This window comes from Neomonachus schauinslandi, chromosome 10 (genome assembly GCF_002201575.2).
Source record: "Neomonachus schauinslandi chromosome 10, ASM220157v2, whole genome shotgun sequence".
Lineage (NCBI taxonomy): Eukaryota > Metazoa > Chordata > Mammalia > Carnivora > Phocidae > Neomonachus > Neomonachus schauinslandi.
The window spans coordinates 87,881,643-87,909,637 of record NC_058412.1 but is presented as its reverse complement, the minus strand read 5'-3'; the positions used below and the strand labels follow the sequence as shown (position 1 = coordinate 87,909,637).

The 27,995-nt window shown below is 39.4% G+C and overlaps 1 protein-coding gene and 1 non-coding gene across 2 annotated transcripts in view; one reads left to right on the top strand and one right to left on the bottom strand.

Moving 5' to 3' along the window:
* NINL (ninein like) overlaps positions 1-27,995 on the bottom strand; it is a 176,603-nt gene that overhangs the window by 134,180 nt on the left and 14,428 nt on the right. The gene's annotated exons all lie outside the window — the stretch shown is intronic.
* On the top strand, positions 24,470-24,530 carry LOC123326111. Its single transcript, XR_006540890.1, has one exon. It is a non-coding gene; the product is annotated as a small nucleolar RNA SNORD104 (small nucleolar RNA).

Genomic DNA, 27,995 nt, shown 5'->3' with positions numbered 1-27,995 from the left:
CAAATGAGTTCTGCCTCAAAAATTCAGTGCTAGTGTTAGCATTTGAGTTATGAATTAGTGCCAAGCAGTTCTATTCTAGTTTCCTGGTTAGTAAGAAAGACCAAGAGGCAAGCTTAATTCATAAATTACACACTTTGGACAAGTAACATCACGGCCCACTGTGCAAGGTAGAAGACATGAGCAACCATGTGGTGCCTGGTGGTGAAGGTCCATGAAGGGGCAGGGCTGGAGAGGGTGGGGGTGGGGGTGGAGGTAGCCAGAGACAGTGGCAGCACACGCTGGTAGAGACATGTCAAACCCAGAGCACCAACACCACAGCAGTCAGGAATTGGTCATGTGCACTATGGAGATTTTGTTCTGGCAGAAGACACTATTAGAGAAAATTAAAATTAATTTGATTTTTAGTGGTCTTGTAATTTAATTATTACTTAAACTGTAACTATATTTTGACTGCACAATTGTGTAAAACTTATGAAATCTATTCTACAAACTTAATTCTGTGAAAAATGTCTTTTTTTTTAAGTTAAACTTGGTTGTGGGCCCCATCCCAATGGAACAGCAAGAAAGCCAATCTCTGTTACTGGGACTCCCAGATCCTTACTCCAGGTTATACAAAAGTTAGGACAGTTGTGGAGGCACTTCGTCTCTTCAATCTCCTTGCTACCATGAATTTATTCTCTGTCCATGCATGGCATTTTGATGACTATGGCTTATTTTTGCATATTTCAGCACAGACAGATATGTGGGCTATTTAGATTGTCTGCAAACCAGAGGAAGCAGCATTCTTATCAGGAAAAAATGGGCTGGGGTGCCGGCTTGGTTTCTAATCAGGAAACCCATTCTCTGAAGACAGATGCTATAAACATTTCTGTTACCATATCTCAACAGCTCAGTAAAAATCAAAATTAGGCGTTTATTGGTGAAATCAGCAAAATGCTGATTGGCTGATAGTTACAATGGGACTCTCACTGGCAAAATTAAAGGTTTCCAGATATTCGGGGAGGCTGGGAAGATGGTGGAGTAGGAGGACGCTAAGCTCACCTCATCCCATACATACAACTAGATAACACTCATATCAGTGTAAATAACCCAGAAAATAACCCAAAGACTAGCAGAACAAACTACACAATTAAAGGTAGAGAAGAGACCGCATTAAAGAAGGTAGGAAGGGCAAAAATGTGGCTGGGGAGCTAAATGGACTGTGACTATCCACAGTGGGGAGGGAGCCGGGGGCACAGAGAAGGGCAAAAAACAAAGGCTATCATACCAGGAAGCCTGCACAGGGAACACGAGACCCTCATAACATTTGGCTTTGAAACCCAGAGGGGACAAATCTCATGAGTTCATGCAATCAACCTGGAATTAAACCTGGTATTACAAAAAAACCAGTGGGCTTGGCTTCGGGAGAGCTCAGAAGGTATTAGGAAGCTGAGTCCCTGCCCTTAAAGACACAGCACAACAAATAACTCGCAGAAATACAGCCTGGAAGCAGCAGTTTGAAAAACTGCCAGGGACAGACAGGAGGTAGTTATTTATTCATCTGAGTGTGGCCCTGAGAGGCAGGGATCATAGGGAGACCCTTCCAGGAACAAAGGAGCTGCAGGCACCATTACCCTCCCCTGCCCCTCAGCATAAATGCACAGCCATCTGCAGAAACCAGCACAGCACCCATACCAAGCCCCATCCCCCATTCTTCAGTAGATCTACCTCTCCCAATCATACTTGCCTCAGTCCTGGCGCTGCAGTCCCCCTCCCCCACAAGACCTGCACAAACACCACCAATACTTAATCTCCCAACCCTTGCCTGTTGTAGGACCTTAGTTCGAGAGGTGGCAGCAGATCTCACTTTGCAAGCAAACCAGCACACACCTTGTTAGAATGCTCCCCACCTGGCCAGGGATCAAACAGCCTACAACACGCAAAGAGAGATGATGCAGTGGCTAGACTGAAGGCAAAAGCAGCCAGGACTCAAAAGCAGGGCATATGGAACACACACAAGAGACACTCCCTGAAGCACCAGGTCCTGAGAAACAGCATTCTTATCTGCATAGATAACAGGAGGACCTTTTCTTCATAAGGCCATAACCTTCAAGAGGATATATAGCTGACTTCCTAACACACAGAAACAGAAATGGAGAGTTAGACAAAATGAGGAGACAGTGGAATATGTCACAAATGAAAAGAACCAGACAAAACCACAGCAAGAAACCTAAGTGAAAAAGAGATAAATAATATGCCTGATAGAGAATTTAAAGCAATGATCATAAAGATACTGGACTGGACAAAAGAGTGGAGGACATCAGTGTGACCCTCAACAAAGAGATAACAAAAGAACCAATCATGGGGCACCCGGCTGGCTCAGTAGGTAATGTGTGACTCTTGATCTTGGGGTTGTGGGTTTGAGCCCCACACTGGGTATGGAGATTACTTAAAAAAAAAGAAAAAAGAGGGCGCTTGGGTGGCTCAGTTGTTAAACGTCTGCCTTCAGTTCAGGTCATGGTCCCAGGGTCCTGGGATCGAGCCCCACATTGGGCTCCCTGCTCGGCCTTCTCTCTCTCCTGCTCCCCCCACTTATGTTCCCTCTCTCGCTGTCTTTCTCTCTGTCAAATAAATAAATAAAATTTAAAAAAGAAAAGAGAAAAGAAAAAGAACCAATCAGATATGAAGAATACAATAAATGAAATTAAAAATACACTTGATGAAATAAATAACAGGCTGGAAGAAGCAGAGGAACAAATTAATGACCTGAAAACAGAGTAATGGAAAGCAATCAAGCTGAACAAATGAGAGGGAAAAAAATTACACAATGAGAATAGAGGAGGAGAACTCGGTGACTCCATCAAGTGTAATAATGTTCACATTATAGGAATCCCTTAAGAAGAAGAGAGGGGAAAGGAGGCAAAAATTTTATTTGAAGAAATAGTAGTTGAAAACTTTCTTAATCTGGGGAAGGAAACAGATATCCAGATCCAGAAGCACAGAGATCCCCCAACAAAATCAACCCAAGGAGGTCCACACCAAGACACATAATAATTAAAATGGCAAAAAAGTGGTGATAAAGAAAAAAATTTTAAAAGCAGCAAGGGAAAAGACAGCTACATACAAGAGGAACCCCCTATAAGCTTATCAGCAGATTTTTCAGCAGAAACTCTGCAGGCCAGAAGAGGATGGCATGATATATTCGAAGTACTGAAAGGGAAATACCTGTAGCCAAGAAAACTCTATCCAGCAAGGCTAACATTCAGAATAGAAAGAGAGATAAAGAGTTTCTCAGATAAATAAAAACTAAAGGAGTTCATGACCATTAAGCCAGGCCTACAAAAAAATATTAAAGAGAAAAACATTTTAAAAAAATAACAGACTTGTACCTCTGAAACAAATACATTATATATTAATAAAAAACTTTTTTTTAAATTTTAAGAGAACTCTGAGTGGAAATGAAAGATCATAAGTAAGACTATGAAAAGTAAAAAACAAAAAAGCAGTAAAAATAAAAACAATTTAAAAATCAGTCAAGGACCAATAATACATTATATGCTAATTAATTGAATTTAAATTTTAAAAGTTTTAAAAATACACTATACGTTAATTGAATTTAAATAAAATAAAATAAACTTTAAAAAAAATAAAAATCAGTCAAGGCATTCACAAAATAGAGAATGTAGAATATGACACCATATACCTAAAATGTAGGTTGGGGGAAAGGAGTAAAGAATGGGTTCAAACTTATGTAACCATTAACTTAATATAGATTGCTATAGGTAGAAGATGTTAGATACAAACCTAACAGTAACCACAAATCAAAAACAACTAATAGACATGGAAAGAATTAAGAGAAAGGAATCCAACTATATCACTAAAGAAAACCAGTAAAACCATGAAAGACAGCAAGAGAAGAAAGGATAAGATAAAAAGTAGAGAAACAACCATAAAACAAGTAACAAAATGGCAATAAATACTATCTATCAATAATTACTTTGAATGTAACACTCCAACCAAAAGAATAGGGTGACAGAGTATATAAAAAAACAAGACTCATCGATATGATACCTACAAAAAATTTATTTCAAATCTAAAGACATTTCAGATTGAAAGTGAGAAAATGGAAAAACATTTATCACACAAATGGATGTCAAATGAAAGCCAGGGTTGCAATACTTAAAATGGAAAAAACAGACTTAAAAACAAAGACTGTAACAAGAGACAAAGAAAGACACTATATAATAATAAAGGGGACAATCCACCAAGTAGATGTAACTATTAATATTTATGCACCCAATATGGGAGCACTCAACCACATAAAAAAGTTAATAACATACAAGAACTAATCAACAGCAATGCACTAATAGTAGGGGACTTGAACACCCCACATGCATCATGCACAGATAAGCCAAACAGAAAATCAGCAAGGACACAGTGGCTCTGAATGACACACTGGACAAGATGGACTTAACAGACATATTCAGAACATTCCATCCTAAAACAGCAGAATACATATCCTTCTTTTTTTTTTTTTTTAAATACACTTAATCATTTATTACTCAGATAAAAGGAACACTTTAACTGCTGCATAGGATTAACCACACAACTCCACTGCCTGGAAGGGACGTGTGTTGAAAAGCAAAAAATAGAGTAAAATAGTTAACATTGCAGATTTCAACATGCACTGCTTCCATTAACTCAAATAATTCTGCTGGAGGAGCTATCACAGTTCAGTGCTAAGCCCTTCAGGAGTCAATTTTTTTTTCTTTTCTTCTTTTTTATTTATTTATTTATTATTTTTTTTATTTTTTAAATTTTATTTTATTATGTTATGTTACTCACCATACATTACATCATTAGTTTTTGATGTAGTGTTACATGATTCATTGTTTGCGTATAATACCCAGTGCTCCATTCAGTAAGTGCCCTCCTTAATACCCACCACCAGGCTAACCCATCCCCCCACAGCATTCCCCTCTAGAACCCTCAGTTTGTTTCTCAGAGTCCATAGTCTCTCATGGTTCGTCTCCCCCTCCAATTCCGCCCCCTTCATTTTTCCCTTCCTACTATCTTTTTCTTTTATTTTTTTTAACATATAATGTATTATTTGTTTCAAAGCTACAGGTCTGTGATTCAGCAGTCTTACACAATTCACAGCACTCACCATAGCACATACCCTCCCCAATGTCTATCACCCAACCACCCCATCCCTCCCAACCCCCACCACTCCAGCAACCCTCAGTTTGATTCCTGAGATTAAGAATTCTTCATATCAGGGGCGCCTGGGTGGCTCAGTCATTACAGCGTCTGCCTTTGGCTCAGGTCATGATCCCAGGGTCCTGGGATCGAGCCCAGCATCGGGCTCCCTGCTCTGCCGGAAGCCTGCTTCTCCCTCTCCCACTCCCCCTGCTTGTGTTTCCTCTCTCGCTGTGCCTCTCTCTCTCAAATAAATAAATAAAATCTTAAAAAAAAAAAGAATTCCTCATATCAGTGAGCTCATATGATAGTTGTCTTTCTCTGACAGACTTATTTCGCTCAGCATAACACCCTCCAGTTCCATCCACATCGTTGCAAATGGCAAGATCTCATTCCTTTTGATGGCTGCATAATATTCCATTATATATATATATACCACCTCTTCTTTGTCCATTCATCTGTCGATGGACATCTTGGCTCTTTCCACAGTTTGGCTATTGTGGACATTGCTGCTATACACATCGGAGTGCACGTACCCCTTCGGATCCCTACATTTCTATCTTTGGGGTAAATACCCAATAGTGCAATTGCTGGGTCATACGGTAGCTCTATTTTCAACTTTTTGAGGAACCTCCATACTGTTTTCGAGAGTGGCTGCACCAGCTTGCATTCCCACCAACGGTGTAGGAGGGTTCCCCTTTCTCCACATCCCCGCCAACATCTGTCGTTTCCTGACTTGTTAATTTTAGCCATTCTGTCGGGTGTGAGATGATATCTCATTGAGGTTTTGATGTGTATTTCCCTGATGCTGAGCGATGTTGAGAACTTTTTCATGTGTCTGTTGGCCATTTGGATGTCTTCTTTGGAAAAATGTTCATGTCTTCTGCCCATTTCTTGATTGGATCATTTGTTCTTTGGGTGTTAAGTTCTTTATAGATTTTGGATACTAGCCCTTTATCTGATCTGTCATTTGCAAATATCTTCTCCCATTCTGTCGGTTGTCTTTTGGTTTTGTTGACTGTTTCTTTTGCTGTGCAAAAGCTTTTTATCTTGATGAAGTCCCAATAGTTCATTTTTGCCCTCGCTTCCCTTGCCTTTGGTGATGTTTATAGGAAGAAGTTGCTGCGTCTGAGGTCGAAGAGGTAGCTGCCTGTGTTCTCCACAAGCATTTTGATGGATTCCTGTCTCACATTTAGGCCTTTCAACCATTTTGAGTCTATTTTTGTGTGTGGTGTAAGCAAATGGTCCAGAAACAGATTTCTGCATGTGGCTGTCCAATTTTCCCAACACCATTTGTTGAAGAGACTGTTTTTCCATTGGACGTTCTTTCCTGTGTTATCAAAGATTAGTTGACCATAGAGTTGAGGGTCCATTTCTGGGCTCTCATTCTGTTCCATTGATCTATGTATCTGTTTTTATGCCAGTACCATACTGTCTTGATGATGACAGCTTTGTAATAGAGCTGGAAGTCTGGAACTGTGATGCCGCCAGCTTTGCTTTTCTTTTTCAACATTCCTCTGGCTATTTGGGATCTTTTCTGATTCCATACAAATTTTAGGATTATTTGTTCCATTTCTTTGAAAAAAGTGGATGGTATTTTGATAGGGATTGCATTAAATGTGTAGATTGCTCTAGGTAGCATTGAGATTTTCACAATATTTGTTTATCCAATCCATGAGCATGGAACATTTTTCCATTTCTTTGTGTCTTCCTCAATTTCCTTCATGAGTATTTTATAGTTTTCTGAGTACAGATCCTTTGCCTCTTTGGTTAGATTTACTCCTAGGTATCTTATGGTTTTGGGTGCAATTGTAAATGGGATCGACTCCTTAATTTCTCTTTCTTCTGTGGCTAGGACTTCTAGTACTATGTTGAATAGCAGTGCTGATAGTGGACATCCCTGCCATGTTCCTGACCTTAGGGGGCAAGCTCTCAGTTTTTCCCCATTGAGAATGAAATTCGCTGTGGGTTTTTCATAGATGGCTTTTATGATATTGAGATATGTACCCTCTATCCCTAAACTCTGAGAGTTTTAATCAAGAAAGGATGCTGTACTTTGTCAAATGCTTTTTCTGCATCTATTGAGAGGATCATATGGCTCTTGTTCTTTCTTTTATTAATGTACTGTATCCCATTGATTTGCAGATGTTGAACCAACCTTGTAGCCCAGGGATAAATCCCACTTGGTCGTGGTGAATAATCCTTCTAATGTACTGTTGGATCCTATTGGCTAGTATTTTGGTGAGAATTTTTGCATCCATGTTCATCAGGGATATTGGTCTGTAATTCTTTTTGATGGGGTCTTTGTCTGGTTCTGGGATCAAGGTAATGCTGGCCTCATAAAATGAGTTTGGAAGTTTTCCTTCCATTTCTATTTTTTGGAACAGTTTCAGAAGAATAGGTACTAATTCTTTAAATGTTTGGTAGAATTCCCCTGGGAAACCATCTGGCCCTGGGCTCCTGTTTTTGGGAGATTTTTGATTACTGCTTTCATTTCCTTACTGATTATGGGTCTGTTCAGGTTTTCTATTTCTTCCTGGTTCAAGTTTTGGTAGTTTATACATCTCTAGGAATGCATCCATTTCTTCCAGATTATTTAATTTGCTGGCAAAGAGTTGCTCATAATATGTCCTTATAATTGTTTGTATTTCTTTGGTGTTGGTTGTGATCTCTCTTCTTTCATTCATGATTTTGTTGATTTGGGTCATTTCTCTTTTCCTTTTGATAATCTGGCCAGGGGTTTATCAATCTTGTTAATTCTTTCAAAGAACCAGCTCCTAGTTTCGTTGATCTGTTCTACTGTTCTTTTAGTTTCTATTTCATTGATTTCTGCTCTGATCTTTATTATTTCTCTTCTCCTGCTGGGTTAGGCTTTATTTGCTGTTCTTTCTCCAGCTCCTTTAGGTGTAGGCTTAGGTTGTGTACTTGAGACCTTTCTTGTTTCTTGAGAAAGCCTTGTATTGCTATATACTTTCCTCTTAGGACTGCCTTTGTTGCGTCCCAAAGATTTTGAACAGTTGTGTTTTCATTTTCATTGGATTCTATGAATTTTTAAAATTCTTCTTTAATTTCCTGGTTGACCCTTTCATTCTTGAGTAGGATGCTCTTTAGCCTCCATGTATTTGAGTTCTTTCCGACTTTCCTCTTGTAATTGAGTTCTAGTTTCAAAGCATTGTGGTCCGAAAATATGCAGGGAATGATCCCAATCATTTGATACTGGTTGAGGCCTGGATTTGTGACCTAGGATGTGATCTATTCTGGAGAATGTTCCATGGTCACTGGAGAAGAATGTGTATTCTGTTGCTTTGGGATGGAATGTTCTGAATATATCTGTGAAGTCCATTTGGTCCAGTGTGTCATTTAAAGCCTTTATTTCCTTGTTGATCTTTTGCTTAGATGATCTGTTCATTTCAGTGAAGGGTGTGTTAAAGTCCCCTACTATTATTGTATTGTATTGCTTTTGTTATTAATTGGCTTATATAATTGGCTGCTCCCATGTTAGGGGCATAGATATTTACAGTTGTTAGATCTTCTTGTTGGATGGACCCTTTAAGAATGATATAGTGTCCTTCCTCATCTCTTATTACAGTCTTTGGTTTAAAATCTAATTTGTCTGATATAATGATTGCCACCCCAGCTTTCTTTTGGTGTCCATTATCCTGGTAAATGGTTTTTCACCCCCTCACCTTCAATCTGGAGGTGTCTTTGGGTCTAAAATGAGTCTCTTGCAGGCAGCATATTGATGCGTCTTGTTTTTTTTTTTTATCCAATCTGATAACCCTGTGTCTTTTGATTGGGGCATTCAGGGTAACTATTGAAAGATATGAATTTAGTGCCATTGTATTGCCTGTAAGGTGACTGTTACTGTATATTGTCTGTGTTCCTTTCTGGTCTATGTTGCTTTTAGGCTCTCTCTTTGCTTAGAGGACCCCTTTCAATATTTATTGTAGGGCTGGTTTCGTGTTTGCAAATTCTTTTAGTTTTTGTTTGTCCTGGAAGCTTTTTATCTCTCCTTCTATTTTCAATGACAGCCTAGCTGAGATAGAATGTCCCATGTGCACTTGAAAAGAATGTGTATTCTGATGCCCAAAATATAGTGTGTGGCACTGATCTATTCACCACTGAAGGTGAGGCGGTGAAAAACCGTTTACCATGATAATGGACATCAAAAGAAAGCTGGGGTGGCAATCCTTATATCAGACAAATTAGATTTTAAACCAAAGACTGTCCCAAGTGCACATGGGACATTCTCCAGAAGAGATCACATATTAAGCCAAAAAACAAGTCTCAACAAATTCAGAAAGATAAAATCATACCATGCATCTGTTTTGACCACAACTCTATGAAACTAAAAATTAAAAGAAAAAATCTGGGAAGACCACAAATACATGGAGGTTAAACAACATCCTACTGAATGATGAATGGGTCAACCAAGAAATCAAAGAAGAAATTAAAAAGTACATGGAAACAAATGAAAATGAAAATACAATGGTCCAAAACCTTTGGGATGAAGCAAAAGTGGTTCTAAGAGGGAAGTATGTAGCAGTACAGGCCTACCTCAAGAAGGAAGAAAAAGCTCAAATAACCTAACTTTACACCTAAAGGAATTAGAAAAATAACTACACACAAAACCTAAAACCAGCAGAATGAAGGAAATAATAAAGATTAGAGAAGAAATAAATGATATAGAAACTTAAAAAATAATAGAACAGATTAATGAAACCAAGAGCTGGTTCTTTGAAAAGATCAACAAAATTGATAAATATCTAGCCAGACTCATCAAAAATAAAGAGAGAAAGAGAGAACCCAAATAAACAAAATCACAAATGAAAGGAGGAAAATAACAACTAACACTAAAGAAATATAAACAATTGTAGGAGAATATTATGAAAAAAAATAGGCCAACAAATTGGACAATACAGAAGAAATGAATACATTCCTAGAAACATATAACCTAGGAAAATTGAAGCAGCGAAGAAATAGAGAATTTGAACAGACCAATTACCAGCAATGAAATTGAATCAATAATCAAAAAACTCCCAATAGGGGCGCCTGGCTGGTTCAGTCAGTAGAATATGCAACTCTTGATCTTAGGGTTGTGGGTTTGACCCCCACACTGGGTGTGGAGATTACCTAAAAATAAAATCTTAAAAAAACAAAAACAAAAAACAAAAAAAACCCCAAAACTCCCCACAAACAAAAGTCCAGGACCAGATGGCTTCACAGGCAACTCTACCAAACATTTGAAGAAAAGTTAATACCTATTCTTATTAAACTATCCCCAAAAGTAGGAGAAGGAAAACTTCTATGAGGCCAGTATTACCCTGATACCAAAATCAGGGAAGGACATGACCAAGAAAGAGAACTATAGGCCTGTTTCTCTGATGAATATAGATGCAAAAATCCTGAATAAAATACTAGCAAACTGAATCCAACAATACATTAAAAAAAAAATCATTCACCATGATCATGTGGGATTTATTCCAGGAATGCAGGCGTAGTTCAGTATTTGCAATCAATCGACGAGAAACATCACATCAACGAGAAAGGATAAAATCCATATGATCATTTCAATAAATGCAGAAAAAGCATTTGACAAAGTACAACATCCATTCATGATAAAAACCCTCAACAAAGTAGGTCTAGAGGGAACATACTTCAACATAATAAAGGCCATATATGAAAAACCCACAGCTAGCATCATCCTCAATGGGGGAAAACTGAGAGCTTTCCCTTAAGGTCAGGAACAAGACAGGCATGTCCACTCTCACCACTTTTATTCAACATAGTACTGGAAGTCCTAGCCACAGCAATCAGACAACAAAAAGAAATTAGGCATCCAAATTGGTAAGGAAGAAGTAAAACTTTTGGTTTTTGCAGATGACATGATACTGTATATAGGAAACCTGAAAGACTCCACCAAAAAACTGCTAGAACTGATAAATGAATTCAGGAAAGTCACAGGATACAAAATAAAAGTTCAGAAATCTGTAGCATTCTTATACACTAATAATGAAGCAGCAGAGATATTAAGAAAATAATCCCATTTACTACTGCACCAAAAATAATAAAATATCTAGGAATAAACCTAACCAAAAAAGTGAAAGACCTGTATCTGAAAACTATAAAACACTGATGAAAGAAATTGAAGACAACACAAAAAAAAGGAAAGACATTCCATGCTCATGGATTTGGAAGAACAAATATTGTTAAAATGTCTATACTACCCAAAGCAATCTACACATTTAATGTCATCCCTATTAAAATACCAATAGCATTTTTCACAAGAAAATACCAACCCTAAAATTTGTACGGAATCACAAAAGACCCCAAATAACCAAAGCAATCTTGAAAAGGAAAAAATTGGAGACCCCAAATAACCAAAGCAATCTTGAAAAGGAAGAAACCGGACTTCTATATTGCAAAGTTGTAGTAATCAAAAGAGTATGGAACTGGCACAAAAATAGACACATAGATCAATAGAACAGAACAGAAAACCCAGGAAAAAACCCACAATTATATGGTCAATTAATCTTCCAGAAAGTAGGAAGGAATATCCAGTGGGCAAGACAGTCTCTTCAACAAATGGCATTGGGAAAACTGCACAGCTACATGCAAAAGAATGAAACTGGACCACTTTCTTTCACCAAACACAAAATTATACCCAAAATGGGGGCGCCTGGGTGACTCAGTCTTTAAGCGTCTGCCTTCAGCTCAGGTCATGATCCCAGAGTCCTGGGATCGAGCCCTGCATCGGGCTCCCTGCTCCACGGGAAGCGTGCTTCTCCCTCTCCACTCCCCCTGCTTGTGTTCCCTCTCTTGCCTTGTCTCTCTCTGTCAAATAAATAAAATCTTTAAAAAAAAATTATACTCAAATGGATTAAAGATCTAAATGTGAGACCTGAGACCACAAAAATTGTAGAAGAGAGCACAAGCAGTAATTTCTCTGACATCAGCTGCAGCAACATTTTTCTAGATAGGTCGCTTGAGGCAAGGGAAATAAAAACAAAATAAACTATTGAGACTCATCAAAATAAAAAGCTTCTGCACAGCAAAGGAAATCATCAAAACTAAAAGACAACCTACTGACTGGGAGAAGATATCCAATGCAGAGTTAGCATCCAAAATACATAAAGAACTTATACAAATCAACACCCAAAAAAACAAACAATCCGATTAAAAATGGGCAGAAGATATGAACAGACATTTCTCCATAGAATTATTGTTGAATCACTATATTGTACACCTGAAAACTAATATAACACTGTGTGTTAACTATACTGGAAATAAAATTAAAAAACTTAAGAAAAAGTTTCCAGATATGGATTAGATACATTAGAGCCACCCTTCACCTTGGGAGGATGAGAATCCAAGAGGCAGTAGCTTGATTCCTAAACATCCTGTGTCTAGTCATTACATAGAGAATTTCTGGCTGCTTGGTGACAATTATAAAATAACCCAACCTCAAGAAAGTTATAGCCTCTTCTCTGATGTATAGCATCTCTCTCCCTGTGCAAAGCAGTGATCAGAGCACAAGAAAGGATGAAATCTTGGATTCCATGGCATCACTGAACAGACTGCATATATAGTTTTTTTTTTTGCCTGATTGCTATTAAGTGTTGTTTAATTGATGACTGTGTAATGTATAGTCCAAGACTCCTTTTTATTATAACCAAGAAGCAAGGTTATGAGGGGCAATATCTAACTCTCATGTATTTTTTTAACTTCTTTGTGGCAGAAAGCCTCTAGCAAAAGGAACCTAAAATTTATAAAGCCATCAACTTGTCCTAAGTCAGTAGGCAGCTCATGACCCTGAAAGTCAGGTGGCCTTTGTTTATCTGTGCCAAAATGGGCACAGGAATTTTTGCTGAGCCAAGGCCTGGGGCCTAGAATCCCTGAGTGTTCCATCAGCTGTTAACCTCTCCCTCTGAAAGCCTGTACTTCCCCAGAATCTTCAACAAACTGAAGATCTCTTCTTCTCTAGAAGCCTACAGTACCCTTCCTTTCCTAGTCTTCAGGGATTTCCCTCATGAAGTTTAATGCCCATTACCAAGATACTCATTGTCTATTCTCCCTAACAGATGGAGAAGGGGGCAGCTATCTGAGGACTGTGAGTAACAGCAGCAAAATATCTCTCAGATATGAAAGTAAAAGAAACAGATGGTCAGGTAAAGAAAAACTAAGAAAATTTGTCACCACCAGACCTGGTTTAAAAGAAATGCTAAAGAAAATTCTTCTGAGGGAAGGGAAATAATACCAAGGGGAAAGTGGAATTTTAGGAATAAAGGAGAAGCAATAGAAATGTCAAATAGCTATGTAAGTATAAGAGACTTTTTCTTCTTTTGAGTTCTTTAAAACAGGTATGATAGCAGAAAGCAAAACATGTAACACTGCAGCAATCCTTCAATGTTATAAAGATGTAACACATAAGTAAAGGAACCTATGTGATAGTATGGCTTCTATGTTCTACTTGAAGTGGCATCATCTCTTTCTTTCTTCCCTTTTTTTTTCCTTACAGAGAGAGCAGGAAAGGGGCAGAGGGAGACAGAGAATCTTAAGCAGGCTCCACACTCAGTGCAGAGCCTGATGCAGGGCTTGATCGCATGACCCTGAGATCATGATCTGAGCCAAAATCAAGAGTCAGACACAACCGACTGAGCCACCCAGGCACACTGCATCCTTTCTTTTTTTTTTTTAAGATGTTATTTATTTTAGAGAGAGAGAAAGAGAGCGCACACACAAGTTGGGGGAGGAGCAGAGGACGAGGGAGAGTTGGAGAGGGAGAGGAAAAGAATCTCAAGCAGATTTCACATGTTCAGTTCCCAGAGCCTGACTCAGGGCTCGATCCCATGACCCCAGATCATGACCTAAGCTGAAACCAAGAGTCAGATGCTCAACTGACTGACCCACCCAGTCGCCCTGCAACTTATTTCTAAGTAGACAGAAAAGTTAAATATGAATACTGTAATTCCCTAGAACAACTACTAAAACAACTATATAGAGATACATAGTCAAAAACCTCAGTAGATTGATTAAAATGGAATACTAAAAAACATTCAAGCAATCCAGCTAAGGGAGAAAAATAAAAAGGTAAATATGTCAATTATACCTCAGTACACACATACATACACAGAGGACAGAATACAAATAAAATGATTTAAATAATCCAAACATATTAATAGTTACATTAAATGGTAAATAGTCTAAACATACTGATAAAAAGAGAAGAACTATCAGATTGAAATTTTTTTTTAAGATTTTATTTATTTAATTGACAGAGAGAGAGAGAGAGAGACAGCGTTAGAGGGAACACAAGCAGGGGGAGTGGGAGAGGGAGAAGCAGGCTTCTGGCCGAGCAGGGAGCCTGATGTGGGGCTCGATCCCAGGACCCTGGGATCATGACCCGAGCCGAATCATGACCTGAGCCACCCAGGCGCCCCCAGGTTGAAATTTTTTAAAGAAGACCCAAATATGCTCTCTACAAGAAATCCACTTCCAATATAAGTAGAAGGATGCTATTTTTTTTCATGTGGAGTGACTATAAGTATCAGAAGAAGTAGATTTTGGAATAGGGGAGAATTACCAGAAATAAAGAGGAATATTTCAATAATGATTTCAAAATGCATTTTTTTTCATCTGGAGTGACGATATTAATATCAGAAGTACACTCTGGAGTAAGGAAAATTACCAGAGATAAAGAAGAACATTAAATAATGATTTCAAAATGTCCATTCACCAAGAAGATGTAACAATCCTAAATGTAAATGCAGTAATTCTCCCTTATCCACAGTTTGACTTTCCAGGGTTTCAGCCAAGGTCTGGAAGCAGATGATCCTTCTGACCTGTGGTAAGGTCAACAGTAGGCTAACACTACATCAAAATGCCTATTTCATTCACTTCACTTCATCTCCTCTTGTAGGCGTTTTATCTTCTCACATCACCACAAGAAGGATGAGTACAGTTCAGTAAAACATTTTGAGAAAAAGAGACAACATTCACATAACTTTGATGACAATATATTGTTATAATTGCTCTGTTTTGTTATTAATGTTGTTAATCTCTTATTGTGCCTAGTTTGTAAGTTAAACTTTATCATAGGTATATATGTATGTAAAGGAAAAAACATAGTACATGTAGGGTTCGGTTCAATCCAGTTTCAGGCATCACTGGAGGTCTTGGAACATATCCCCTGCAGATAAAAGGGGACTACTATATACTTAAAAACAGGCCAACAAAACACGAAGCAAAAACTGACGAAACTTTCTTATATCAGTTCCAACATGTAAATAGTACCAGTACTCCCCACAAGAAAAAAAGCTGAACAAAATGAAAATCAACAGTCTGTTTTGGATCCATCAGAATGAGGTTACAGGGAATACTTCTACCCTAAAAACCAGAGAAAGACCCGGGAATATAGAGAACCACAGCTTTGCTGGAACAGAAGCCTCCAGAGCCCTTGACTGGTTAAACTTGTAAACAGTAACTGACAACTGCTGGAGGCTGACTGTGGAAAGTGGAGTTTAAAACTCCTGGGCCCAGTCTTGAGGAAAGGGGAGGAACATGCTTTCTTGAGTTTTTACTCCAGGAGTCCCACCAGCTTCTCACGGTATAGACTGGAGAGGAAAAAAATCCCTCATGCTTTGGACAGAGGTGAGACTAAAACTAACCATTATGAAATGCTCCCAGAGAAAAGTTAGCCATCTTGAAAACCCGCCCATACCAAAGGCCCTCCCACAAGGAAAAGTATTTTATCAAAGCCTTATCTCCCCTGGGGGAAGACTGACAACTGGGGCCTCCCCTAGCCTTTCTGTCTCACAATAGGGAGGAAAAACAACAAAAAAGTAAAGGCTGAGAAAGTCTTCCCAAAGGCACACTCCAGGGCCTCAGTCCCCCAAAAAAACTGAGACTTGACTCAGGATTGCAGACTGTTTTCCATGCCCAACAGCTCACCACATCAACAGTGCTCCAGTATAAAAGCAGCAGGTTACAACTGAGAGACATAAGCTGAAGACTCAATTTCAGATGGTATTTCTGGGGAAACCCAAAGATGGTAGAGAGACAAAAAAGGACACGTGAAGAATCTGAAGCCTCTGACATCTACAACTACAGCAAACATCAAACACAGCCTAAGTCCTACCCAAAAAAACAAAACCTCACACTAAAGGTCTATTTACTTCAGTTCCTATTACCCCATGTGTCAAGTCCCATGTTCAACAAAAAATTACAAGGTGTGGGGTCAGTCGGTTAAGCATCTGACTCTTGGTTTGGGCTCAGGTCATGATCTTGGGGTCTCAAGATCGAGCCCCATGTCCGGCTCCATGCTTGGCCTGGAGTTTCTCCCTCTCCCTCTGACCCTCCCCTCACTTTCTCTCTCTCAAATAAATAAATCTTAAAAAAAAAATTACAAGGTGTGCTAATGTCTGAGGAGACAAAGCAAACATGAACTCAACTCAAATATAGAAAATATTTCACAATGATCAGATTAGGGGTTTAAAATAACTATGATTAATATGCTAGGAGCTCTAACAGAGAAGAGTGGACAACCTACAAAAACAGAGGTAATAGAAGCAGAGAGATGAAAACTCAAAGAATCAAAAGGAGATGCCAGAAATCAAAATACTATAAAAGAAATGAAGACTGCGTTTGACACACTCACCAGCACACTGAAACATACACATAATTGGAATATGAGAAGGAAAGAAACACAGAAAGGAGAGGGAACATTTGAAGTATTAATGGCTGAGAATTTTCCAAAGTTCATGGTAGATCCCAAACCACATATCCAGGAGGCTCAGAGAACACCAACCAGGATAAATATCCCCCAAAACCTACACCTACACACATTATATTCAAACTACAGGAAACCAAAGATAAATCATGAAAAAAAGCCGGGGCGGGGGGGGGGGGGGGGAGTACTTTACTTACTGTTAAAAAGAAACCACACGCACAAACTGGTGGCACTTGGGCCAAGTCACTAAACCCGGTTTTAATACCTAACTTAATTGTACTTTCAACCTGCCCAGAAATGAAGTCTTAACTGGTTGGAATTTTCTGATTAGCACCAGCAAGGCAATCTGTCCCATGGGCCCTTGCCACCCTCTGCAAATGAAGATGAGGTAATCCACCTTACCCCTGCATTTCCCCTAAGGGAAGGTGACCTTGCCTGAAACAATCCTTTCTTTTCTTTTGCTAGTAACATTCTTGCCCCCACCCTCCTTCTACAAAAACCTTCTATTTTGTACAACTCCTCTGAGCTCCCCTCTACTTGCTAGATGGGATGCTACCTCAATTCATGAATTGCTTAATAGAGCCAATTCTATCTTCTAGTACACTCAACTGGATTTTTGTTCTTTAACACTATAGAGAAGCAAAGTAAAGAATTACATCCAACTTCTCTGAAACCAAGCAAGCAAAAATAAATGAAGGTAAATAAAATCTTTTTTCTTATTCTTAACTAATTTAATAGATAACTGTTCAAACTCAAAACAACAACGTACTGGGTGATTACAGCTTATGGATAAGTGAAATAAATGGCAGCAATATTAGAAGGAATGGGAGGGAGGAACTGGGAATATTGTCCTGAGTTACCTTCATTATCCGTAAAGTGGTACAGTGTTATCTGAAAGTAGACACAGATTACAACTGAACCTTAGACAACATACATTTGGACTGCATGGCTCCACTTATACACAGATTTTTTCAATAAATACAGTGCTGTAAATGTGTATTCTCTTATGATTTTCTTAAAAATATTTTCTTTTGGTAGCGCCTGGGTAGCTCAGTCGTTAAGCTTGTCTGCCTTCGGCTCAGGTCATGATCCCAGAGTCCTGGGATCGAGCCCTGCATCGGGCTCCCTGCTCCACGGGAAGCGTGCTTCTCCCTCTCCCACTCCCCCTGCTTGTGTTCCCTCTCTTGCCTTGTCTCTCTCTGTCAAATAAATAAAATCTTTAAAAATAATATTTTCTTTTCTCTAAGCTTATTTTATTGTAGGAATATAGTATATAACATATATAACATACAAAATTTTAGTCAACTGTTTGTTATAGGTAAGGTGTCCAATCAATAGCAGACTATTAGTTAAGTTTTTGGGAAGTCCAAAGTTACATACAGTTTTAACTGCTGTGGGGAAGGCCCCTAAACCCCAGCATTGTTCAAGGGTCACCTGTAGTTGTTAACTATATACTGCAAACTCTAGAGCAACCATTAAATTTTTTTTCAAAATTGTTGATATGCTAAGAGAAGAGAGAAAACAGAATCACATAAGATGCTTGATTAAAACCAGAGAAGGCAGGGGCGCCTGGGTGGCTCAGGCAGTTAAGTGTCTGCCTTCAGCTCAGGTCGTGATCTCAGGGTCCTGGGATCGAGCCCCGCATCAGGCTCCCTGCTCAGTGGGGAGCCTGCTTCTCCCCCTGCCTGCAGCTCCCCCTGCTTGTGTTCCCTCGCTCTGTCAACTAAATGGATAAATAAAATCTTAAAAAAAACAGAGAAGGCAGAAAAAATTTTTAAAAAAATTTTTTTAAAAAGGAAACAAAGAAGGGGCGCCTGACTGGTTCAGTTGGTAAGAGCATGTGACTCTTGATCTTGGGGTTCTGAGTTTGAGTCCCAAACTGGGTGTAGAGATTAATTAAAAGTAAAATATTTATTTAAAAAAAAGAGGGGCGGGGCACCTGGGTGGCTCAGTCGTTAAGTGTCTGCCTTCGGCTCAGGTCATGATCCCAGCGTCCTGGGATCGAGTCCCACATCGGGCTCCCTGCTCCGCAGGAAGCCTGCTTCTCACTCTCCCGTTCCCCCTGCTTGTGTTTCCTCTCTCGCTGTGTCTCTCCCTGTCAAATAAATAAATAAAATCTTTAAAAAAAAAAAAAAAGAGGGGCACCTGGGCAGATTAGCTGGTTGAGCCCCTGACTCTTGATTTCAGCTCAGGTCATAATCTCAGGGTCTTCGGATCCAGCCCTGCATCAGGCTATGAGCTCAACATGGAGTCAGTCTGACCTTTTCCCTCTGCTCCTCCCTCTGCTCTTCCCTCTGCTCTCTCTCTCTCTCTTCCCCTCTCAAATAAATAAATAAAATCTTAAAAAAAAAAAAGAAAACAATAAATGCAATGAACAGTTACAAATATGGTAGTTATTGATCCAACTATATCAATAATTGCTTTCAGTGTGAATGGTCTAAATACATTAATCAAAAGACAGAGACTGTCAGTGTGGATAGAAAAATGAGACCCAACTGTGTGTGTGTGTGTGTATGTATGTATGTATGTATGTATTTATTTATTTATTTTAAGTATGCTCCACACCCAATGTGAGGCTTGAATTCACAAACCTGAGATCAAGAGTCACAGGCTCATTTGCAACGATGTGGATGGAACTGGAGGGTGTTATGCTGAGCGAAATAAGTCAATCAGAGAAAGACATGTATCATATGACCTCACTGATATGAGGAATTTTTAATCTCAGGAAACAAACTGAGGGTTGCTGGAGTGGGGGGTAGGGTGGGAGGGATGGGGTGACTGGGTGATAGACATTGGGGAGGGTATGTGCTATGGTGAGTGGCATGAATTGTGCAAGACTGTTGAATCACAGATCTGTACCTCTGAAACAAATAATGCAATATATGTTAAGGGAAAAAAAAGAAGAAGAAGAAGAAGAAGATAGCAGGAGGGGAAGAATGAAGGGGGGGAAATCGGAGGGGGAGACGAACCAGGAGAGACGATGGACTCTGAAAAACAAACTGAGGGTTCTAGAGGGGAGGAGGGTGGGGGGATGGGTTAGCCTGGTAATGGGTGTTAAAGAGGGCACATTCTGCACGGAGCACTGGGTGTTATGCACAAACAATGAATCATGGAACACTACATCAAAAACTAATGATGTATGGTGATTAACATAACAATAAAAAATTTAAAAAAAAAAAGTCACAGGCTCTACAGACTGAGCCAGCCAGGTGCCCCAAGACCCAACTATATTTTGTCTACAAGAAACCCACTTTAAATATAAAGGCACACATAGATTAAGAGAGAAAGAAAGCTATCCCATGCTAATGCTAATCAAAAGAAAGCTGTGGAGAAAGGGGAACCCTCTTACACTGCCGGTGGGAATGCGAACTGGTACAGTCACTCTGGAAAACAGTATGGAGGTTCCTCAAAAAGTTAAAAATAGAGCTACCCTATGACCCAGCAATTACACTACTAGGTATTTATCCAAAGGATTGAAACAGTGATTCTCCTCAAACTGAGCTGTAGATTTAACCTAATTCCAACAGAATCCCAGCAGAATTGATACAGACAAGCGGGTTTTAAAATGCACATGGAAAGGCAAAGGAACTAGAACAGCCAAAAGTATTTCAACAAAAAAGGAATAAAACTGGAGAATTTATATTACCTATTTTTAAGAGTTACGTTAAGGCTAGTATCCAAGATCTATAAAGAACTTATCAAACTCAACACCCAAAGAACAAAGAATCCAGTCAAGAACTGGGCAGAAGACATGAACATACTTTTCTCCAAAGAAGACATACAAATGGCCAACAGACACATGAAAAAAATGCTTCACATCACTTGGCATCAGGGAAATACACATCAAAACCAAATGAGATACCACCTCACACCAGTAGAATGGCTAAAATGAACAAGTCAGGAAACAACAAATGTCGGCAAAGATGAGGAGAAAGGGGCACCTTCTTACATTGTTGGTGGGAATGCAAACTGGTACAGTCACTCTGGAAAACAGTATGGAGGTTCCTCAAGAAGTTAAAAATAGAGCTACCCTATGACCCAGCAATTGCACTACTAGGTATTTACCCCAAATATACAAATGTAGTGACTGAAAGGGGCACCTGCACCCCAATGTTTATAGCGGCAACGTCCACAGTTGCCAAACTATGGAAAGAGCCCAGATATCCTTTAATAGATGAGTGGATAAGAAGATGTGTTTCACATATGCAATGGGACATTACTCAACCATCAGAAGGGATGAATACCTGCCATTTACATCGACATGGATGGAACTGGAGGGGATTATGCTAAGTGAAATAAGTCAAGCAGAGAAAGACCATTATCATGGGGTTTCACTCATATGTGGAATATGAGAAACAGAGCAGAGAACCATTGGGGAAGGGAGGGAAAACTGAATAGGAAGAAATCAGAGAAGGAGACAAACCATGAGACACTCTTAACTATAGGAAACAAACTGAGGGTTGCTGGAGGAGAGTTGGTTGGGGGAATGGGTTAATCGGGTGATGGGCGTTAAGGAGGGCATGTGATATGATGAACACTGGGTGTTATATGCAACTGATGAATAACTGAACTCTACATTTGAAACTAATGACGATATATTGGCTAACTGAATTTAAGTAAAAAAAAAAAAAAGGAAAAAAGAAGAGTTACTTTAAATCTCTATTATTAAGACAGTTTGGTATTGGTGAAGGGATAAACATAACACACATACGTCAATGAAATAGATTCCAGAGAATTCACTAACAGACTCACAAATACGGCCATTTGATCTCTGACAAAATTGCAAAAGAATTCGATGGAGTAAGAATATTCTTTTCAATAAATGGTGTTGGAACAATCCACAAGCAAAGGGAAAAAAAAAAACCCTTCAATGTAAACCTCATACCTAGCACAAAACTCAAAAAAAAATTGTTTTAAAGATTTATTTATTTATTTGAGAGAGAGAGAGAGAGAGAGTGCAGCTGAGCACAAGTCGGCAGAGGGAGAGGGAGAAGCAGACTGCCTGTTGAGCAGGGAGCCAGATGGGGCTCCATCCCAGGTCTTGAGATCATGACCTAAGCAGAAGGTGGATGCTTAATTGCCTGAGCCATCCAGGCATCCCTTAACTCAAAATTTATCATCACTCTAAACATAAAATGTGAAAGTACAGCACTTTTAGAAGAAAACATAGGTGGAAATCATTATGGCTTAGACTTTTTAAAATAAGACATAAAAAGTAAAATCTATACAAGGCACATCAATAAACTGGATTTCAGCAAAATTAAAACTTTTTGCTGTACAGAGAATGAAAGACAAGCCACAAACTGTGAAGAAATCTTTGCAAACCACATATCCCACAAAGGGTTTGCATAGAGAATATATAAAGAATTACTAAAACTGAACAGTTAGAGAAAAAAACCTGAACAGTTAGAAAACAACCCAATTAAAAAGAAACTTGCAAAACACTAGAACTGACACACTTCCAGAGAAAACATACAGCCGGAAATTAGCGCATGAAAAGATGTTCAACATCATTCACCACTAGGGAAATGCAAATTAAAACTGTAATGAGATACCACTATAGGTCTATTAGAATAGCTAACATTAAAATTTTTAAGAAATTCCAATACCAGGAACTGACAAGGAGAACAAATTAAACTCTCATATATTGCTGCTGGAAATGCAAAACGGTACAGCCACTCTGAAAAGAAAGCAGTTCCAAATTAAATAGAGACTTAGTGTGTGACTCAGCAACCACATACCTTGGTATTTACCCTAGAAAAAGCAAAAACATGTTTACACAAAACTTGTATGACAAATGTTTGTAGCAGCTGTATTCACAACTGTCAAAAACTGGAAAATATCCTAACATCCTCCAACTGGTAAATGGATTGACATCCATCTTCACCTTGAATGCTACTCGTCAATAAAAGGAACAAATTGCTAATACAGTCAACACCACAAATACTGAGAGAAGCCAGTTTGGAAAGGTCACATGCTCTAAGATTCCACTGATATGACATTCTGGAAAAGGTAGAACTACAGGGTGAGCAAACAGGTGGGCAGGATTTAGGACTACAAAGGGGTAGCAAGAGTGTTTTTTGGGGTGATGGAACTGTTCTGTATTCTCATTGTTGTGACAGTTACAAATTTATACGTGTGTTTCAACTCTCAGAACCATACACATACACACACACACACACACACACACAAGTCAATTTTATCATATGCAATTTTTTTTAAGGGGAAGGAGATCATTTTCCAGAAACTTCTGCCTTCAGCCCTATAACATAAAGCCCCCTGAAGGCAAGGGAACACCAAAGTCTAGCTGCTGTCTTGGAATTGAAAAAAGAGAATAAAACACGTACTGAATTTCAGTTAATTATCCTGCTGCAGGTTTATAAATGCTAAGGCATTTATACCTAGTTTTATTGAATAAAATAGTTTCAGTTTACCTCTGAGGGCCTGTGATCACTAACTTCCCAAAGGGTCTCAACCTCACTCCCGTCTGAGCAGCAACAGTGTGGAATACTGGTCTGTGAAGCTGCAATCTCCCTCCCATCCAACGGCTGCAGCCTGTCTGTGTCAAATGGAGCTAGGTGGGTCACCTCCTCCCGGGAGGCCACTGTGAAGGAGAGGGGAGATGTGGGTGCACATAGATCTCGAGAGAGACAAACAGGCACTGAGGACTAGTAACCTCAACTTCTCCAGCGCTGGCGCTAGGGCAAGGTGGGAGGCAAGCAGCACAGACTCTTTCCGGAATGCTGTTGCGCAACTCACATCCGGGAATGTGAGCTCCCACAACCCTTACCATTTGAGAAATATTATTACTGGTCACAGAACCACCCGGAGCTTTATCAGTTCACCAGGTGGAACAATTTGTATGAATACTAACCTTTTTTCTTTTCTAAAATGTTTGAGAAGCTGAGCGAGTTACTGTGAAACCTCCTTGTTAATACATTATTAGCAAATACAGACCAAGAGGTGAGCAGAAGGAGCATGCTGCTGCTTGCTTGAGCATTCTCACTCTGGGAAGAACAATGTGGTCAAGAGATCCAGGAAAAGAGGATGATCACCTAGGGGCACAATCTTGCTTTTCATTAAAAAATATAAGCAAACATTGAATAGGCACAGTCTTGCTTTTCAGTAAAGAAATCCAAATTAAAACAATTTAAGACTTTTTCACACCAGGGCATAGGTGACATGATTCCATCTGTCTGGCACACCAGGGTCAAGGGCTGACCCTCCCGCACCCCCCCAACACAGAGGAGCCAGTGGGGAAGTTCTGATCAGAGATCCCACTGCACATCCACCCACGTGCAATGTGAGTGGGCAATGGTAAGCATCTGGCAGGGCTATAAGAAAGAAGGAAGATGCATACATTTTATATCCACAGAAAAAGAAAACAGGAAGACTGTATTCTTCAGAGAATGTTAGTTGAAAGTCGCTAACTGCTCAGAACAAAATCAAAAGCCTAACAAAAGGGAAACACAACACACCATGGTATATATCAACAGACAAGGCTGTAAACTCCATCAACACACAAACACTTGTCCGTTAAAAAAAGACAAACCTAAAATTACTGCAGAGATGACATCCCAATCAAAGCATATGTTAGACTGCTGACACCAGTGATGTTGGGAGTGGGGAATGGGAAAAACAAACAAACAAACCTGAAATTAGTAGAACAAAGCAGAAATCTAGCACACGCTCCCATTTCAACTCCACAAAATACACACTGCAGGAAATGAGCACAGAACCTGGAGGGTAATAAGGTCTTGGTTAATACATTCTTTTCCTTTAAGTACCTAATTTATTATTTTTGGGGTTTTTTTGTTTGTTTGTTTTTTAAAGATTTTATTTATTCATTCGAGACACAGAGATATACAGGGGGAGAGAGAGAGAACATGAGCAGGGGGAGAAGCAAAGGGAGGGGGAGAAGCAGGCTCCCCGCTGAGCAGGGAGCCCGACGCAGGGCTCGATCCCAGGACCCTGGGATCATGACCTGAGCCGAAGGCAGATGCTTAACCATCTGAGCCACCCAGGCGCCCCCCTAATTTATTATTTTTTGAAGTATTTGCATATTTTGCCATTATGACATTTCTTTTGGTGGGACGATTGTTGCTATTTATTTTTATTTCAGTCAAGTGAACTTTAAAGGTTGAGGGAGGAAAAATGAAAAGGGCACTAGGAGATTTTCTAAACACTCTACTCCCAGCTGTGTAAGTCCTGCATAGTCAGAGCCACAGGAAAGAGGTCTCTACCTCTGACCCCTCAGTAGGCTGCTTGCTTCTGCCAAATAATCCTGTGATAATACAAAACACCTATTTCTTGAGCTCATCATTCAATGGGCACATTCCTAAGCACTTAGGAATTTATCAGCCTTGTGAGGGAGGCACCACTGTTAGCCCCATATTAAAGGTGAGGATATTGATGGAACCAGAAAAGACCTCAAATAGCCAGAGGAATGTTGAAAAAGAAAAGCAAAGCTGGTGGCATCACAATTCCGGACTTCAAGCTCTATTACAAAGCTGTAATCAACAAGACAGCATGGTACTGGCACAAAAACAGACACATAGATCAACGGAACAGAATAGAGAACTCAGAAATGGACCCTCATCTCTATGGTCAACTAATCTTGGACAAAGCAGGAAAGAATATCCAATGGAAAAAAAGACAGTCTTTTCAAAAAATGGTGTTGGGAAAATTGGGACAGCCACATGCAGAAATCTGTTTCTGGACCATTTGTGTACACCACACACAAAAATAGACTCAAAATGGATGAAAGACCTAAATGTGAGACAGGAATCCATCAGAATCCTAGGGGAGAACACGGGGCAGCAACCTCTTCAACCTCAGGCACAGAAACTTCTTCCTATAAACATCGCCAAAGGCAAGGGAAGCAAGGGCAAAAAATGAACTACATCAAGATAAAAAGCTTTTGCACAGCAAAGGAAACATTCAATAAAACCAAAAGACAACCGACAGAATGGGAGAAGATATTTGCAAATGACATATCAGATAAAGGGCTAGTATCCAAAATCTATAAAGAATTTATCAAACTCAACACCCAAGGAACAAATAATCCAATCAAGAAATGGGCAGAAGACATGAACAGACATTTCTGCAAAGAAGACATCCAAATGACGAATAGACACATGAAAAAGTGCTCAACATCACTCAGCATCAGGGAAATACAAATCAAAACCTCAATGAGATACCACCTTACACCTTAACAAGTCAAGAAAACAGATGCTGGCGAGGATGCGGAGAAAGGGGAACCCTCCTACACTGTTGGTGGGAATGCAAGCTGGTGCAGCCACTCTGGAAAACAGTATGGAGGTTCCTCAAAAAGTGAAAATAAAGCTACCATACGACCCAGCAATTGCACTACTGGGTATTTACCCCAAAGATACAAATGTAGTAATCCAAAGGGGCACCTGCACCCCAATGTTTATAGCAGCAGTGTCCACAATAGCCAAACTATGGAAAAAGCCTAAATGTCCATCAACAGATGAATGGATAAAGAAGATGTGGTATATATATACAATGAAATATTATGCAGCCATCAAAAAATGAATCTTGCCATTTGCAATGACGTGGATGGAACTAGAGGGTATTATGCTAAGCGAAATAAGTCAGAGAAAGACAACTATCATATGAGCTCACCAATATGAGGAATTTGAGAAACAAAGCAGAGGATCACAGGGGAAGAGAGGAAAAAATGAAACAAGATGAAACCAGTGAGGGAGACAAACCATAAGAAACTCTTAATCTCAGGAAACAACCTGAGGGTTGCTGGAGTGGAGGGGGATGGGAGGGACAAGGTGGCTGGGTGATGGACACTGGGGAGGGTATGTGTTGTAGTGAGCGCTGTGTACTGTGTAAGACTGATGAATCACAGACCTGTACCCCTGAAACAAGTAATATATTACATGTTGATAATAAAAATAAATTTTAAAAAAAGGTGAGGATATTGAAGCACTGAGAGGTTAAGTATTTGCCCAAAATCACAGAGCTAGGACATGAACACATACTGAGGTCTAACTCACAGTCAGAACTACCAACCTCTACATCCTGCCTCATGCCTACTAATAATATCCAAACATACTAAGTGGTTTTGAATATTTAAAAAAAAAAAAGTTTTTCCATGTATAAGTCAGGACTCTGAAATCCAGAATATATGGGGCAATGTCTCTTCCAGCTCTAAACCAAACCAGAAGGTCCTAATGTTCTACAAGAATTTTATATTAGTAAACCTAATTATAAGGAAAGAACACTAACTTGAATAGTCACCAAAATTATAAAGCAATACTTCAACCAAACAGTCCATATCCCAATGCATTTCTATTCATCTGCTATAAAACAGTGAGATACCTTCTCTTCACCAGAACCAGGGTGTAACCTTTGTTTCATGTTGGCTATAAAGAAAATAAGAGAATAAAATAACACAATCGATAAGATTTATTTAGAAAACCATGACAATCCCCCCTCGTTATTGTTCCAACTTTCTCATCTGAGATTCCAGACATGCAATTAAGATATAAAGGTAAGGGGCGCCTGGGTGGCTCAGTCGTTAAGCGTCTGCCTTCGGCTCAGGTCATGATCTCAGGGTCCTGGGATCGAGCCCCACATCGGGCTCCCTGCTCAGCGGGAAGCCTGCATCTTCCTCTCCCACTCTCCCTGCTTGTGTTCCCTCTCTCACTGTGTCTCTCGCTGTTAAAAAAATAAATAAAAAAAAAAAATCTAAAAAAAAAAAAAGATATAAAGGTAAATGTTGATCTTCTCTGTTCTCTACACATATTTATTTTTTTTCATTTGATATATACATATTTTTAAAATTTTATTATGTTAGTCACCATACAATACATCATTGGTTTTTGATGTGGTGATCCACGATCCATTGTTTTCGTATAACACCCAGGGCTCCATGCAGTACGTGCCCTCCTTAATACCCATCACCGGGCTAACCCATCCCCTATCCCCCCTCCCCTCTAAAACCCTGTTTGTTTCTCAGAGTCCATAGTCTCTCATGGTTCATCTCTCCCTCCAATTCCCACCCCCATTTTTCCCTTCCTTCTCCTTAGGAGAAGAAATAACATGTCATCCA